This window comes from Amblyraja radiata, chromosome X (genome assembly GCF_010909765.2).
Source record: "Amblyraja radiata isolate CabotCenter1 chromosome X, sAmbRad1.1.pri, whole genome shotgun sequence".
NCBI lineage: Eukaryota > Metazoa > Chordata > Chondrichthyes > Rajiformes > Rajidae > Amblyraja > Amblyraja radiata.
Window position 1 is genome coordinate 1,110,293 of NC_045999.1, and position 15,256 is coordinate 1,125,548.

Below are 15,256 nucleotides of genomic sequence, written 5' to 3' on the forward strand. Positions count from 1 at the left end.
CTGCTGTCCAATCCGCTCCTCACAGCTCCCATGACAGTGGGGCAGCGGGTAGTGCTGCTGCCTCACAGGGCCAGAGACTCGGGTTCCATCCTGACCCCAGGTACTGTTTGTGTGGAGTTGGCATGCTCTCTCTGTGACCAGGGGGGTTTCCTTCGGATGCCAACCTAGTTGGTGTGGATTGCTGTATGAATCAAACTCTTAATCTAAGGAGTATGACTGTCTTTTAGAACTAAGATTCCAGATAACACTCGACCTCATTGATACATATTTCAGACCCAAGTTTTTGAACACAAAGGTGCTGATGCCGTAGACATTTATTGCAGGTGGGTTAACACAGTTCCCTTAGTTTCCAGCTACTACTACTGCGATATTGTACTCCCTGCAACAGCGCAGGCTGAGGGGAGAACTGAAGGTACATCAAAATATGAGAGGCACAGATAGGGGAGAGAGTCAGAACTTTGTTCCCAAAAAATGTCAAAGACTAGAGGGCACAGCTTAAGGTGAAAGGGGAAAAGTTTAAAGAAGATGTGCAAGCCGAGTTATTTAAGAGAGCAGTGGGTTCCAGGGGTGATGGTCGAGACAGATATAGTGGCATTTAAAAAGCATTTTTCAATCTCTTACCTGGCCGGAGATGCGACTGTTTTCCGGATCGTATCTCCGGTCGCTCTGCGGCCTAACATCGTGGAGCTGGAGACCTTGCTCGGGACTGACTTTGAGCCCCACCGTGGGGCCGTGGACTTGCCATCGGAGCCTGTGATCCCTTGCCTGGGATCGACGTTCCAACCGCGGCCATTAACGTCAAGAAGCTCTCACTCTCGGGTAGAGACCGGCGTCGGGAAGCTCCAAAAGCCGCACGACGTTCGACTAACCCCGACCCGTGGTAGACCGCCCGGCGCGGGGGAGCTGAGATTCCCCCCCGATGCAGGAGCTTGATCGCCCCGACGAGGAGGCCCTCTGCCGGCTACGGGAGTGAGATCGTCCCGTCAACGGAAGGTCAGAGGCCCCCGATCACTGGAGGACGAAGAAGGGAAGAGATTGAATTTCTTTTGCCTTCCATCACAGTGAGGAATGTGGAGGGGTCACTGTGGTGGATGTTTATGTTAAAATGTATTTTGTGTGTTCTGTTGCTTTTTATTAGTATGACTGTACGGCAAATCAAATTCCTCGTATGTTGCAGAACATAATTGGCTAATGAAGTATGATTATGATCTAGATAGGCACATGGACATGCAGGGAATGGAGGGATAAGTGCAGGCAGATGAGGTTAGTTTAATGACAGCATGCTTGGCACAGACATGATGGGCTGAAGGGCCTGTTCCTGTTCTGTGCTCTATTTTCTATGCTATCACTCACACAGAGATGGGTCTGGACTACACACAGGCGGGATGTGCAGGAAGGAACTGCAGATGCTGGTTTAAACCGAAGATGGACACAAAACTCAGCGGGACAGGCGGCATCTCTGGAGAGAAGGAACGGGTGACGTTTCGGGTCGAGACCCTTCTTCAGACAGCAGATGGCTTGGAATATACATGGGAGGCAGGTCAGGCATGTCAGTGCATACTGTAAATTCTTAAGGGGTTGGACAGGCTAGATGCAGGAAGATTGCTCCCGATGTTGGGGAAGACCAGGACAAGGTGTCACAGCTTAAGGATAAGGGGGAAATCCTTTAAAACCGAGATAAGAAGAACTTTTTTCACACAGAGAGTGGTGAATCTCTGGAACTCTCAGCCACTGAGGGTAGTCGAGGCCAGTTCATTGGCTATATTTAAGAGGGAGTTAGATGTAGCCCTTGTGGCTAAGGGGATCAGAGGGTATGGAGAGAAGGCAGGTATGGGATACTGAGTTGGATGATCAGCCATGATCATATTGAATGGCGGAGCAGGCTCGAAGGGCCGAATGGCCTACTCCTGCACCTAATTTCTATGTTTCTATGTTTCTATGAAAGACAGCACAGGAGAGAGGGGCTGGTTGGACCAGAGAGGTGGGATAACGGATTAAAGTAATCACAAGGACAGACAGCTGAGAAATGGGACAGTGATGGATGGGCATGCAATGAATTCTGCAGGATTTGCCACGGAGAGAAATTGTCACAATCTTCACACATTTTATAAATAATTTGAAATTGAGTCCAGGAAAAGAGGTGCTGTATAAAAGATACCAGCGAGGGTATGGCTCAGTAGATGAAGTTGTAGGGAATTACTGAATCAAATCTATCATATACTGCATTGCCCTTCCCAAGGGGAGGCTCCTCCAATCTGTCAAAGCCTGTGTCCTTTTTGTAGATCCTCATGCACTACCATAGCAGACAGCTGAGTAATCACTTCTAATAAATCTATGTGCCCATTCAGTGGTCTCTGACACTTCAATTACTTAATCCTGAACGGTCCATTCATTTGGAAACATAGAAACATAGGTGCACGAGTAGGCCATTCGGTCCTCCGAGCCAGCACCGACATTTAATATGATCGTGGCTGATCTTCTAAAATCAGTACCCCGTTCCTGCTTTTTCCCCCCAACATCCCTTGATTCCTTTAGCCCAAAGAGCTAAATCTAACTCTCTCTTGAAAACATCCAGTGAATCGGCCTCCACTGCCTTCTGTGGCAGAGAATTCCACAGATTCACAACTTTGGGTGAAATGGTCTGCCCCTTATTTCTTAAACTGTGACCCCTGGTTCTGGACTCCCCCAACATCGGGAACATTTTTCCTGCATCTAGCCTGTCCAATCCTTTAAGAGTTTTATATATTTCTATAAGGTTCCCTCTCATCCTTCTAAAGTCAAGGTATATTTTTAAGGCAGAGATAGATTGATTCTTGCTTAGGATGGGTGTCAAGGGTTATGTGGAGGCAGGAGAATGGGGTTAGGAGGGAGAGATAGATCAGCCACGATTGAATGGCGGGATAGACCTGAAGGGCCGAATGGCCTAATTGTGCTCCTATCGCTCGTGATCCTATGAAAAGAAACTGGAAATGTCCTACTTGGGTGCAATGCACAGACTTACGATCCCTGTCAAAGCAACACACTAACCATTCGTCAATCCGTTTTTGGGGACAAGTCTGACTGCTGTGGGTTGAAAATAACCAATTCTGCAAATGGTTTTGCCCTCGATCAGATAAAATGAGCTCCTTATTCACTGGAATGTGCTTTTGTTTGTGAAGTGTGGAGTTTGTTGTATTATTCATGACAGCGTATACCCATTTCAAGGCTATTCACAGACGTTATGATGGTGCGCTGTCATTTTAAATGCTCACTGGAGCATATTTATAGCATTCTGCTTGTGGCAAACATCCCAGAAATATTACTAGCTTATCAAAACAAGTATTGGAAAGTTCCAGATTCTCGCCCTGTGATTACAATGTCTTTTGTTTAATGACTGATGCAATACTTGACCTGTGGGACAATTTACTAATGCCAAATGAAAAAATGATGTGACTCTACACACACAATAGACTGAAGCTACGTCATTCCTGCTCCTTGACATTGCCCTGTTCCCTCTGCTCCTTTAAACTGCCCCATGACCTTTGCTCCTTTAAACTGCCCCGTGACCTTTGCTCCTTTAAACTGCCCCGTGACCTTTGCTCCTTTAAACTGCCCCGTGACCTTTGCTCCTTGACACTGCCGTGTGACCTTTGCTCCTTGACACTGCCGTGACCTCTGCTCCTTGACACTGCTGTGACCTCTGCTCCTTGACACTGCCGTGTGACCTCTGCTCCTTGACACTGCCGTGACCTCTGCTCCTTTAAACTGTCCAGTGACCTTTGCTCCTTGACCCTGCCGTGACCTCTGCTCCTTTAAACTGCCCTGTGGCCTTTGCTCCTTGACACTGCTGTGACCTTTGCTCCTTGACACTGCCGTGACCTTTGCTCCTTGACACTGCCGTGACCTTTGCTCCTTGACATTGTTGTGTGGGTCAGTTGGTTAATTGCCCCCTAGTGCGTAGGGAGTGGATGTAAACATGAGGCAACATAGTACTAGTGTGAACGGGTGATCGATGGTGGGCCTGGACTCGGTGGGCCGAAGGGCCTGTTCCCCTCCAGTATCTTTCAATCAATCAAATGTGAGAGTTTACTAGTTCAGCTTAGGAGAGGAAAGAAACTCAGATAAAGGAGTGTTCAAGCTAAACAGCTCTTCCAAGATGAAAGGCAGAGCGCATGATAAATGTAAAAGATCAGGCATCTTTCTGCATGATGGGTGAGGAACTTAATCACTTGATGTTAAATCAAATCACTTCCTCTGTGTTCAAGAGACACCTCCGTATCTGTGATGTATTAGTGCAAGTCTGCAGCGGAGGATTTACAATGAGATTTCTGAATTATATCTATTGTATCTATGTCCCCCAGCTGATGATAAGATGTTCCTGCTACTTGGCCAAAATGATAGTCACCCATCACTATTTAGAGAAAGAGCAATTAGACCCAAGGCAAACTAATACCGATAAAACCAATTACTCAGTTATATTACAATTGTCTGATCTGTCCTCTAAGCTTAATAATTAGATAGTTAAATCCTCAAAATGCCTAACTGAGATGGCACTGCCCAGAGATGCAATTAACCCAACTTCAGCCAAGAAAGTGGTGGATTTGATCACAAGAGTTATAGATACAGCCCTCACTCTGTAACACAATTGGTTTTGGTTCCCTAGGAGATGATAAGGGAATCAATCAGAATGTATATCTCTCCTGATCACTATCTTTGTTTGGGCCAGGAATCAGAATGAACTGAATTTGTCAGCACCACACTCCTTCAAAATCATTTGGGGAATAAAAAGGTTTGATGGAAATGTTAGAGATATGACATGGAAACAAGTGTAGGAAGGAACTGCAGATGCATAAATGTGAGGTTATCCACTTTGGTGGTAAAAACAGGAAAGCAGACCATTATCTAAATGGTGGCCGATTAGGAAAAGGGGAGATGCAGCGAGACCTGGGTGTCATGGTACACCAGTCATTGAAAGTGGGCATGCAGGTGCAGCAGGCAGTGAAGAAAGCGAATGGTATGTTAGCTTTCATAGCAAAAGGATTTGAGTATAGGAGCAGGGAGGTTCTACTGCAGTTGTACAGGGTCTTGGTGAGACCACACCTGGAGTATTGCGTATAGTTTTGGTCTCCAAATCTGAGGAAGGACATTTATAGCCATAGAGGGAGTGCAGAGAAGGTTCACCAGACTGATTCCTGGGATGTCAGGACTTTCATATGAAGAAAGACTGGATAGACTTGGCTTATAGTCGCTAGAATTTAGGAGATTGAGAGGGGATCTTATAGAAACGTACAAAATTCTTATGGGGTTGGACAGGCTAGATGCAGGAAGATTGTTCCCGATGTTGGGGAAGTCCAGGACAAGGGGTCACAGCTTAAGGATAAGGGGGAAATCCTTTAGGACCGAGATGAGAAGAAACTTTTTCACACAGAGAGTGGTGAATCTCTGGAACTCTCTGCCACAGAGGGTAGTTGAGGCCAGTTCATTGGCTATATTTAAGAGGGAGTTAGATGTGGCTCTTGTGGCTAAAGGGATCAGGGGGTATGGAGAGAAGGCAGGTACGGGATACTGAGTTGGATGATCAGCCATGATCATATTGAATGGCGGTGCAGGCTCGAAGGGCCGAATGGCCTACTCCTGCACCTATTTTCTATGTATCTATGTATATGTATCTATGCTTGTTTAAACTGTAGGCAAAAAATGCTGGAGTAACTCAGCGGGACAGGCAGCATCCCTGGAGAGAAGGAATGGGTGATGTTTCGGGTCGAGACCCCTCTTCAGACTGATGTCAGGGGAGAGGGAGATACATAGATAAGGAAGTGTAAGGTGTGAAAATAGGACAAAGGGAATGGAGACCAAGCAAGAATAGGTCATTGTAGAATAGATCATTGTTGGCTGGGAATTAACTTGTTTTTATTAAAAAAATCTCCGTTCAAAGTAAACAAAGAAAAAATGTGGTCAGAGACAGTAAGACTGGTCAGAGAACTGGGAAAGGGGAGGTGAGAAAGGGAAAGCAAGGGTTACATAGAAAGCCACCAAATCCATGCCAACCACCAATCTCCCTTTCACGCTAGTTCCACGTTATCCCTCTTTCTCATGCACCCTCTGCACATTTGGGGTATTTTACAGAAGTCAATTAACCCACAAAAGTTATGGTCATTTTTTTGTTCCATTTTTATTGGATTTGTGAGATTTTCTGGAATTGCGTTGAAGTTCGTGCGTAGCTTATGGTATTGGGCTGTCCGAGTGGGTAATAACCAGACTTCACCAACTTCAAAAGTCCTTTTGAATGGCCACTCCCATCCTTCAATTAGTCTCCGAAATACACATTGATTTTCCCCTGCAATCTTTCACTAACTCGCAGAAAATATTGAGCAGTTTTTCCAATTTGCAACAGGCCGACTACTTTCTTCCAGCTGTTTTTACTTGACCTCCAATGTTCTTACCTCCTATGTTTCACATATGAGAGTAAACATTTAGTGAGGCCTTGCTGTAGAAATCACAACCATTGATTGAGCCCAGTCTCTGCTGTTTGTAGATAACTTGCTCTGTGGAGCATTTCAGACCAAAAACTCTGAAGATGATTAATACGGGCTGGATGGGAGGAAGCCTCTAAAAACTGGTAAGAGTTGCTTCTGGGCATATGCAGTGGATGAAGCGTGGAAACAGGCCATTCGGCCCAACTTGCCCATGCTGACCACCTGCCTGTGTTTGGCCAATTTCCCTCCTATCCTATCCAAGTAGGAAACAAAACCTACCTGTGGACAAGTATAGTCTTCAACACTATCCAATTTCAAATTTTAACATTATCCAATTTTCCTTAATTTAACACTCTGCTTTTATTTTGCAGTGTACATAGTGGATAATTCACACGTTTCCGTCGTTTATTCCATCTGCTGTGATCTTGCCCACTCAGTTTGCCTCTATCTCCATGAAACCTCTGTACATCACCTCTGGACTCACCCCTCCCTTGTGATCAACAGCCAACATGCGTTCTAGGAAAATTAGGCCATTCGGCCCATCACATCTCACCACTGATCTATCTTTCCCTCTGAACCCCATTCTCCTGCCTTCTCCCCGTAACCCCTGACATCTTTACTAATCAAGAATCTGTCAATTTAAAATATGAATGAATTCCATAGATTCACCATCTTGTTCTGACTATAGAAATTCTTCCTCATCTCCCTTGTGAATGTACGTCCTCTTATTCTCAGGGTCTCGACCCGAAACGTCACCCATTCCTTCTCACCAGAGTTGTCCTGCTGAGTTAGTCCAGCTTTTTGTGTCTAACTATTCATTATATATCTACTTTACTTTGCTGAATCCTCTTTGTTCTCTCCTTTAGTAGAGATTCCATTATTCACAATTGCTTAAGTTAATTGATCTGTAATTCCTTGCACAAGTTCTATTTTGCTTCCTAAATGCAGGTATTACTTTGGTTATCTCCAGTCCTCCAGCACTCCACACATTTACCTAATGAATTATTAAATATAAGTAAGATTGCCCACACTATCTATTCTCAAGATTTGTTTAAATGTTTGAATGCAATACATCCTTTCAAGGGCTTTTATCTTCTTTGGGCTTAATTTAATACATCTTGTTTTCGATTTAAATGCACTTATTTCTTTCCTCATTATCTAAAGTCATAGGTATTCTGTGTCCCTGATAAATACTGAAGCTAAGTAATGATTAACTGCAGCCATTTCTCCGTTATCTTTCTATTCCTTAATGGCCCTTTTCCCATCCCAAACACCCATTATTGATGTGTAAAATATTTAGCTACTTTATTTTATGTTCCTTGTTAATTTAATATCACAGTTCTTGTTTGCCTTTCTATTTTTTTTAAATCCTTTCCTAATCTATTTGTGTTCTCTAATACCATCAGTCTTCTGCTGCGTTTATTTAATGTGTGCCTCTTTCTTGACCCTAAGTTATTTCTTGATTCTTTATTTAGCTATGAAGCTGCGAGCTGTTTTAATGGAACATACATTTCCTGCACTCTAAATATCATAGAGTCATAGAGTGGTACAGTGCAGAAAAACAGGCCCTTCGGCCCACCATGTCTATGCTGCCCATCATGCTTATCTATGGGTCTGGTGGCACAGCTTCAGGGACCCTAGTTCTATCCTGACTACTGGTGCTGTCTGTACATTCTCCCCGTGACCTGCATGGGATTTCTCCGGGATCTCCGGTTTCCTCCCACACTCCTAAGACAAACACGTTTGTAGGTTAACTGGTTTCGGTAAAAATTTGTAAATTGTCCCTAGTATGTGTAGGATAGTGTTAGCGTGCCGAAATCGCTGGTCGGCAAGGACACGCTGGGCCAAAGGGCCTGTTTCCGTGCTGTATACTTAAACTAAACTAATCCCACTTGCCTGTACGTATTCATTCCTATCCCTCCATTTCTTGCTCATTCAATTGTTTTCAAACCAAATCATTTTAAACGCATTTTATTGCTGTTAGCCAATATTGTTATCCATTTTATCTTTCCAAATTTGAATCACAGACCCTCAAATCAGCTGTTGTCCAGTCCATTAATAATAAATCTTGCATTAGATAAGGCACATCTCTCGTATCCTCTTAAAATATATTACATCTGGTTACTATTGGTGGAACGTGTTCCCTGCTCAAGCTCCACTTCACTCCCCACTCTGATTCTACAGAACATCACCTTGTTTGGCAATAAATGGGATACATTAGAAGATGCCAATATACATCGGAGGAACCTCCATTCCCTAATCCAGCATCTGCAGATTATTTTTGTCTTTTTCATCTCTGGTCTTTGTCCAAACATCTACCTGTTAAAACACCCCTTCACCTGTATCCACCTATCACTTACACTGCATTGTCAACTCTCTTCCCGCTTCCCCGCCCTCCCCCTCCCCCCCCCTCTACTACAATCAGTCTGAAGAAGGGTCCCAGACATGTTGTAAATTCATATTCTCCAGAGATGCTGGCTGACCAGTTGAGTTACTCCAGCAGTTTATGTTTTTTTCTGTAAACCAGCATCTGCAGTTCCTTTTTGACTCTTTCATCTCTGGTCTTTGGATCTACTGCCCTTCATTCCAAGCCGTCATGATCAAAACTGCTCTCTGGACTTGTGTAGTTGCTGGTTTAACCCGAAGATAGACACACACACAATGGCTGGAGTAACTCAACGGGCCAGGCAGCATCTCTGGAGAGAAGAAAGAGGTGGCGTTTCAGGTCTCGACCCTTCTTCAGACTGAGAGTCAGGGGAGAGGGAAACATAGATGATGATGAAGAGAGATACAGAACAAAGGAATGAAAGGTATGCAAGAAATGTAATGATGATAAAGAACTTAGGCTCTCTGGACTTGGTGGTTCCCAAGGCTTGCCAGCCGGTTTCTGTGAATGATTGAACTTCTAGAATGAAGAATGTTTTTTGTCACAGAACAAAGAAATTCCTACCTGCAGCAGGACTTCAGATTGAAGAGAAATGTTGCCGATGTCTGAGACCACAAGTAAAATACAGCCGACACTGACAGTCAAAACTGGACCATTGTTCCTAATGGTGTGGTGCTTCCCTGGTTAATTGCCCTTGTTTGTTTGAAGAAGTTTGTTGTTAGCTCCTGCAGTAATAATTAGCACCGGAAATCATTTAAATACAAGCAACATCTGATTTGCTTAAGTTTACTAAACCAACAGATGCTTAAAAGGCTTGCAGCAATTAGTTCTGATTGGGAATGAATTGCTGATAATGTATTTACTGCAGCTGTGCTTTCACTGAGATTTGGTTCTCACTGTGATCTCTGCTGGTGCCCTTTCACTCAAACCCTTTTATCGCTGATTCCTTCATGACCCATTTAACCACACAGATCAGCAACTATGCAGAGTCATCACTATTGTGGTTCACCTCACACAAGGACACCCAGCACTCACTGCAACATGTTGTTGGTGTTTGTGTGAAATCTCCTCTTCCCAATTAATCAGGCCCCTTCACAGTAAGCCTCTGAACCTTCCTTCCAGATTGCACTAGAATATATTCAAATTGCAGCACAGATACAGGCCATTTGGCCCAACCTGTCCATGCAATCCAATTTGCCCTCAAGCACCTCTTTCTATTGTTGGCTAAATCTGTCAGCTTTACCCTCTATCCTGTTCTCCCTTGAATATTTGCCCAGCAATTCAAGGCTTTCAAAGTCAGTTCATTGTCAATTAAGGTACACAGTGAAATTCGAATTACCACTTGAATCACTTAAATGCAGCAAATATATTATTCTTTCCCTCCTTGGGCAATAATGTTTCTTCTGAACTCCAGTCAAGATTGGATTGATTAATTACAATCTAATTTTGACCAAAGATCCTACAGCGAGCAAGATGGTCCACTCGACGAAAAAGACGTAGTACGGCCACGGGCAGATTCGTGGGTAATTTTCGGCCCCATTTCCGTAACCGGCTTCCGTCTCCGCACCAAATATCCCGTAGCGGAGCAAAGATACTAGTGCGGGGACGGAAGCCGGTTACGGAAACATCCTCGTGAAAATCAAAGTTCTTTGGTAAAAATCTTCTCCTCATTTTCAGAATTTTAATTTATTAACACAAACTGTTCCCCCGCAACGTTGATTACACTGCGAGTCGGGTCCAGTTACTGAAATGGATGGAAGAAAAGGCCCACGGTCTGCTCCGTTGTGTACTACACGTCAGCCCATTGCATTTAGAAGGAGTGGTCTATCTATAGGATCTTTGATTTAGACTGCCTCTCACTTCACTCTTCCCCACAGAACATGGAACAAGGGATCAAGCTCCTTGGCTCATGATATCGTTACCGAACACGGCGACAATTTGAACTGCACCAGTAAATTTGAAATGTGTATTTCGAAGTTTTACACGTGTTTTCTCTCCCTCACTTTTGTCTGTCCACAACTCTTGTAAATGCCTTGCACACATTGGTATTGTGTGTGCAACCTCCATTTCACCGAGCCGTGTATTCAAGGCACCAACCACTTTGTGCAAAAAGACTTCTCAGAAAGATTCCCCTTCGATTAATTCCCCCTCACACCTTGAAGCCGTGCCCTCTAGTATTTACCACTCCCACCCTGGGGAAAAACTCTTGAGTATCTATGTCTCTCATGATTTTATAGACTTCTATCAGGTTGCCCATCAGCCTCCGGCGTTCCTGAGAAAACAATCTTAAGATTGTCTATTTTCACCTTATAGCTAATACTCTCAATACCCGCCAGCATTCTGCTGAAGAACTTGCTCGAGATAGCCCAGCTATTGCCGATTGTGCAGTAACTTTCGCCAACAGCTTCCGCCGAATCACTTCCCTCTGGAAGGCGACTCCGGACTGTCAAAGCTGCCACAGCCAGACATAAAAACTGTTTTTATCCACGAGTAGTTGCTCTACTCAACAGCCCAAAATCTGTAGCCTCCCTTTGATCTGGTATTTTGTTGGTTCACATGCTTGATCAATGGTGTTTTATCATTAATGTTTTATTATTATTATTAATGTTTAGTGTTCTCTGAGTCATTCCTAACTGTCACTGTATGTCATGTTGTTACTTGTGGGTGGAGCACCAAGGCAAATTCCTTGTATGTGAATACTTGGCCAATAAACTTACTTACTTACTTAAACAAGCAGAAACAGAAGAAGGATCCCGACCCGAACCATCACCCAATCCTTCTCTCCAGAGATGCTGCCTGTCCCGCTGAGTTACTCCAGCATCTTGTGTCTATGACACTCTGCTCCCTCTCCACAGTCTCAACCATCTTCTTCTAATGTAGTGACCAGAACTGCACGCAATACCTCAAATAAGGTCTAATCATACGTAACTGCAAGGTGAATTTCCCAACTTTTATACTCAACAGGCCAACTGATGAAGGCAAACATGCTGTACGCCTTCTTCACCACCCCATTTTTAAGGAGCTAGGGTCTTCGCCTACACCCCCAAATCCCTCTGAGATAGAGAAAATCCCTTTAGAGGCCATTAGGACTGTAAACTCCTCTCACCAGGGACTAACTTCACTGGACCATTTTACTGTTGTGTTGTGTCTTTTTAAAATTGCTGTTTTTTTCTTTTCCACTCCCACAAATATGTAATATGTGAATATGTGATTCTGTTCCATTCTGTTGTGTAGTTCTTTTTTGCACAATCCGCGAGCATTGCCACTTTTCATTTCACAGCACATCTCGTATGTGTATGTGATGAATAGACTTGACTTGATTTGATCAATGCTCTTAAAAGTCCTGCCATTTACTGTATTCTTCTCACATTTACCCACAAAAGTGCATCGCCCCATATTTGTGCAGATTCTACTCCAGCTGCCGATATCCCAGCATCTCTCTGTAGTCACTACAACAAAACCCTTCCTTCATCATTATGATCTTTGTTGAGTTCCGTTTAGTTTATTGTCACGTGTACCGAGCTATTGCTGAGTGCTATCCAGTCAGCAGGAAAACAATACATGACTACATTCGAGCCATTTATGATGTATAGGTACATGATGAGGGGATAATGTTTAGTGCAAGGTAAAGCAAGCAAAGTCTGATCAAGGATAGTCTGAGGGTCACCAATGAGGTAGATAGTAGTTCAGGACCACTCTCTGGTCGTGGTGGGATGGTTCAGTTGCCTGATAACAGCTGGGAAGAAACTGTCCCTGATTCTGGAGGTGTGCGTTTTCATACTTCTGTACCTCTTGCCAGATGGGATTCTGCTGCTGACCTTGCTGAGGCAGCGTGAGGTATAAATGGAGTCAATAGAAGGGAGAAGGGTCTGAAGAAGGGTTTCGGCCCGAAACGTTGCCTATTTCCTTCGCTCCATAGATGCTGCTGCACCCGCTGAGTTTCTCCAGCATTTCTGTCTACCTTCAATTTGTCTACCTTCAATAGAAGGGAGGTTGGTTTGTGTGATAGTCAGGGCTGCGTCCACAATTCGTTGCAATCTTCATCATTGACCACTTAGTTCCACCCTAGCTTCCTCTCTTGTGGTAATACTCCCAGTACATTCCCCATTTCCTGGTATGTACACGTCATCTTGAATGATCCAGCCTCTGATGGCTTCAACAGTCTCTTGACCCTATTCCAACCGATGGCATCAAATCCCTCTGAGAAGCTGAATGGAAGCCCAAGGGACTGCACATCAAAGATCCTATAGCGGAGCAAGATAGACCACTCCTGCTAAATGCAATGGGCTGACGTGTAGTACGGAACGGAATGGAACGTGGGCCTTTTTTTCACCCATTTCAGTAACCTGACCCGACCCGACTCGCAGTGTAATCAACGTTGCGGGGGAACAGTTTGTGTTAATATATTAAAATACTGAAAACGAGGAGAAGATTTTTACCAAAGAACTTCTATTTTTACGAGGATGTTTCCGTATCCAGCTTCCGTCTCCGCACTAGTATCTTTGCTCCGCTACGGGATCTTTGGTGCGGAGACGGAAGCCGGTTACGAAAATGGGGCCGAAAATTACCCATGAATCTGCCCATGACCGTACTAGGTCTTTTTCATCGAGTGGTCTATTGATTGATATAATTGATATAATTGATTGATATAATTTAATTGCCACACAACCAAGGTCGGTGGTATTTGGGTTGCCAGCAGCGGTACAGTAATAAAGAACACAACCACAATAAAAAATTTACACAAACATCCACCACAGCATTCATCACTGTGGTGGAAGGCACAGAGCTTGGCCAGTCCTCCTCCATATCTTGCTCGCTGTAGGATCTTTGCTGCACATCATCTTTTATTCAGGCTCTTTTAGTCTCACCCTGGCCACTCCTTCTTCTCCCCTCTCCCATCGGGCAAGAGGTACAGAAGTGTGAAAACGCACACCTCCAGATTCAGGAACAGTTTCTTCCCAGCTGTTATCAGGCAACTGAATCATCCTACCACAACCAGAGAGCAGCGCTGAACTACTATCTACCTCATTGGTGACCCTTGGACTATCTTTGATCAGACTTCGCTGGCTTTACCTTGCACTAAATGTTATTCCCTTCATCATATATCTCTACACTGTGAACGGCTCGATTGTAATCATGTGTTGTCTTCCAGCTGCCTGGGTAGCTCACAACAAAAGCTTTTCACTGTACAAGACAATAAACTAAATTAAACTTTCACAGTTTCTGCACTCAACACCGAGTTCAACTACTTTGTATTCTCCATCCGCTCATGATTTATTTTGCAGCAGATGCAATAAATGATTCAATTTTCAACTCTTCAAGATTTATTTTGTTTCTTTGTTCCAACCCCGTCTCATTTTGCCTTGACCCTTTCATTGTCTAAAGCCTGTTACCTTTAAGATGTCATCCAAATCTCTCCCTACTATCTCGACTTAATACTTTCTTGACCTTGAACCAGTTTACCATGAAGACATCCTTCCTCGTGCATAAATAAGGCCAGCATTGTAAACATGTTCTTGCAAGTGAAATATCCGAAAGTTGAAATCACCTTTTTTGACATTTGTGACAATTTTTAGTTTTAGAGATACAGCGCGGAAACAGGCCCTTCAGCCCACCGGGTCTGCGCTGACCACCGATCCCCGCACATTAACACTATCCTACACACACTAGGGACAATTTCTTACATTTACCAATTAACCTGCATGTCTTAGGAGTGTGGGAGGAAACTGAAGATCTCGGAGAAAACCCACGCAGGTCACGGGGAGAACGTACAAACTCCGTACAGACAGCACCCGTAGTCGGGATCGAACCCGGGACTCCGGCGCTGCATTCGCTATAAGGCAGCAACTCTACCACTGTGCCTCCGTGGCTGTGCCAACATGGAATGTAACACAATGACAAGTACATGAGGGGGTATAAATAGGGTAGATGAAAAGGGTCTTTTTACTCAGAGTAGTGGAATCTGCAGCCAGGGGACAAAGGTTTAATGTGAAGGGGGAAAGATTTAATAGGAACCCGAGGGGCAGATTTTTCACACAGCTATATGAGGTGGCTATATGTAGAGAGTTGCCAGAGGAGGAAGTTGATGCAGGTACTGTTGGAACATTTAAAAGGCAATTGGACAGGTTCATAAATAGGATAGGGTTAGAGGGAGATGGGCCAAACGCAGGCAGGTATGGCTAGTGTAGATTGGGCATCTTTGTCAGCATGAGCAAGTTGGGCCGAAGGGCCTGTCTTGATGCTGTGTGACTATGTTTTTACATGCAGGGTACGGATCTGAATTGTCACAGAATGATTTAGATGTGGAGAAGGTTTGTGCAGCACGGTGGCCCAGCGGTAGAGTAGCTGCTTCACAGCGCCAGAGACCCGGGTTTGATCCTGACCATGGGTGCTGTCTCTACGGAGTTTGCACGTT

General features: G+C 44.3%; 1 long non-coding RNA gene across 1 annotated transcript; it reads right to left on the reverse strand.

Annotated features, from left to right (window-relative positions):
- Positions 1 to 1,081: 1,081 nt before the first annotated feature.
- On the reverse strand, positions 1,082 to 14,098 carry LOC116968142. Its single transcript, XR_004410416.1, has 3 exons — positions 14,088 to 14,098; positions 6,380 to 6,385; positions 1,082 to 1,209 (listed from the first exon to the last, which is right to left on the reverse strand). It is a non-coding gene; the product is annotated as an uncharacterized LOC116968142 (long non-coding RNA).
- Between the last annotated feature and the right edge of the window lie 1,158 nt (positions 14,099 to 15,256).